This window comes from Dasypus novemcinctus, chromosome 11 (assembly GCF_030445035.2).
Source record: "Dasypus novemcinctus isolate mDasNov1 chromosome 11, mDasNov1.1.hap2, whole genome shotgun sequence".
NCBI classification, from domain to species: Eukaryota; Metazoa; Chordata; class Mammalia; order Cingulata; family Dasypodidae; genus Dasypus; species Dasypus novemcinctus.
The window spans coordinates 45,483,902-45,486,912 of record NC_080683.1 but is presented as its reverse complement, the minus strand read 5'-3'; positions in this window follow the sequence as shown (position 1 = coordinate 45,486,912).

Sequence of the window (3,011 nt, the reverse complement as noted above, 5' to 3'; positions counted from 1 at the left end):
TGGAGGCTAAGAGCCTTGTAATTCAAACGTTCTCAGAGACAGTTCTCCAGCCTTCTCTGGCAGCCCTCTCCCTTTTCCTAGGTAAGAAATATTTCCGCTCCCCTCTGACTCCTCAACAATCAGTCCTGGTTAGTAGAGGAGGAGATTATGAGGGTGTATATCTTTAGCCCCCTGCCGGCTCCCAGGACAAACAGTGGTGTGGTCCCACCCAGCCTGGAAGGGCCCCTGGGACACAGCAGACCAACTTTGTGGGTCAAAGGTTGAGTCAGCCTTAGTTTGTGCCCCTCTCTCTCCCTTTTCCTGGGGAGGTATGTCCTCAACAATCAGTCCTGCCTAGAAGAGGGAGATTGTGAGGGTCAAATTTATCCCATACTTTGCCAGTTTCCAGGGCAAACCAAGGTGTGGTCCCACACAGCCTGGAAGGGCTTTGCTTTTTTAGGAGGCACCAGGAACTGAACCTGGGACCTCCCATGTGGAAGGGAGGCACCCAATCATTTGAGCCACCTCAGTTCCCTACTTGTATTTCCTCATTGTGTCATCTCATTGCATCATGTAGCATCAGCTCACAGCGCCAGCTCACTGTCTTATTCATCATTTTAGGAGGCACCGGGAAGAACTGAACCCAGGACCTCCCATATGGGAGGTGGGTGCCCATGTGGGAGATGGGTGCTCAGTTTCTTGATGGTTGAAGATCTCTGCTGTATTTCATTAGTTAAAAAAGGAGGGGGGGGGTGCTTTGTCATGTACAAATCAAATCTGATATTTATATTTCTGTGTTTTTATTTAATTTTTGATAAATACTAAAGAAACTAGGTGCAAAGACAGAACCATGGTACTGCATTAGAGACCTATTTGATTATGATGATTCAACCAACTGCAAATTCAACTAATAATTGAACTGACTAGAATTTAGGTCATATTTCACCATTTTCATATCAAGGCAATCATGAAAATTTTATCAAATGTTTGGTGAAAGCAAGGTAAAATGTGTTATAGCTTTACATTTACTTTCCCTTTTCAGGCAGACAAAAATAATTCACTCTCCCATTTGCTTTCTCTTGTTTTCCCTTTCCCTCTCCCTCTGCCCCCGAGATGGCTCCCTTGTTGTGTCTGCCTCATTACATCTGCCTTGTTGCATCTGTTTCATTGCATCTGCTCATCTTCCTTAGGAGGCACGGAGAACCAAACCCAGGACTGCCTATGTGGGAGGTGGGCGCCCAACTGCTTGAGCCACATACACTCCCCTTGTTCTCACATTTTAAGTCAGTAAGGTCAGGGTGGGAGTAAAATCTTTGTACTAGGAATCACATTGTCTATTTTACCCATCATAGAGTTCTCTTACAAGAGTTCAGGTCATTTTTTTAAAAGATTTTTTTATGCATTTGCACTCATTGTCTGCTGTGTCCATTTGTTGTGTGCTTGCCTTCTTTTTAGGAGGCAGCAGGAGCCAAACCGGGACCTCCCATGTGGGAGGGAGGTGCCCAGTGGCTTGAGCCACCTCCACTCCTGAGTGTTCAGGTAGTTTTGACATTTTGTCAAGCTTTACATTTAAGGCTGACTCAGAATTGATTAAAGCAATAACAATGCAGTCTGAAATTTGTCTTTAACACAGTTCTTTCTGAGGATTGTTTGAAGGACTATGCTTGTATAATGCATAATAGATTTAAAAATAGAAGTCAAAAGTAAGTAGTTTGGGTTATTGCTTGTATAAAGCAGAATAGACTTAAAAATAGTCGTAAGTCAAAAGTAGGCAGTTTTGTTTATTGTACTTAGAGGAACTGCAACAGAAACTGAGAGATGACAGTCTGGTATGGTTCTGTTTAAGTGTGATTTTCAGAGGTTAAATGACAGATGGCTGCTATCAAAAGAAAAACGTAAGGGAAGCAGATGTGGCTCAGCTGATGGAGTGTCTGCCTACCATATAGGAGGTCCAGCTTCTGGCCTTTGTGGTGAGCTGGCCCATGCACAATGCTGCCACTTGCAAGGAGTGCCATGCCACGCGGGGTGTCCCCCCATGTAGGGGTGCCCCCCACACAAGGAGTGCGCCCTGCAAGGAGTGTCGCCCCACGTGAAAAAAAAAACGCCGCCTGCCCAGGAGTGGCGCCACACATACACGGAGAGCTGATGCAGCAAGATGACGCAACAAAGAGAGATACAGATTCCTGGTGCCACCTGACAAGAATGCAAGTGGACACAGAAGAACACACAGCGAATGGACACAGAGAGCAGACAATTGGGGGCGGGGAAAGGGGAGAGAAATAAAAATAAATCTTAAAAAAAAAAAAGAAAAATATAAAATATTTCACTTAGTTAAATTTTCAGTGAATTCTTGTGACTGAGGGAATATCATAATTGGTGTGGTAAACTGTGGAGTTGCCACTTAAGCAACTTGAGTCTGAGTTCTAATGCAGTCTGGAGCCTTCCAAGCTGAGGAAAGGTGAGAACATCTACAACATTTTCTGAGGCCTGAGTTGTAACCATGTGCACGTAAGGGATGCAACTAATCAGTGCAACAAGGGATGGGTCTGAGCCAGCTTTGACCCACAGACACTCACTTTAGCCATTGTCATATGTTCTTAACGGACACTTGGAACTTTTCTGTTGACTCTCCTACAGGATTCTACATAAAGCCTGGAAATCAGTCAATGCTTAACAAGAAATGAGGTGGTTTTTATTCATCTAGGGTTGTGTATAGAGGTCATTTTCTCATAGTTATAGCTGAGTCTGTACATTGAGGTTAGGGGTGAGAACTTGGAACTCACATTATTTCAATAACCCTGCTCATGTGTGTTTTTGTTTAAATCCTTATTATCTGGCTTTGAGGTTTGAGGTAAACTGTCCTCCGTGATGGATCATTCCTTATGAAATTGCAAACAGAAAATCTGAGAAGTTTCCTTTTTTTTTTTTTAAGATTTTAAAAATTTATTTACTTATTTTTAAATTTCTCTCCCCTCCCCCCCCCACCCCCCAGTTGTCTGCTCTCTCTGTCCATTCGCTGTGTGTTCTGTGAC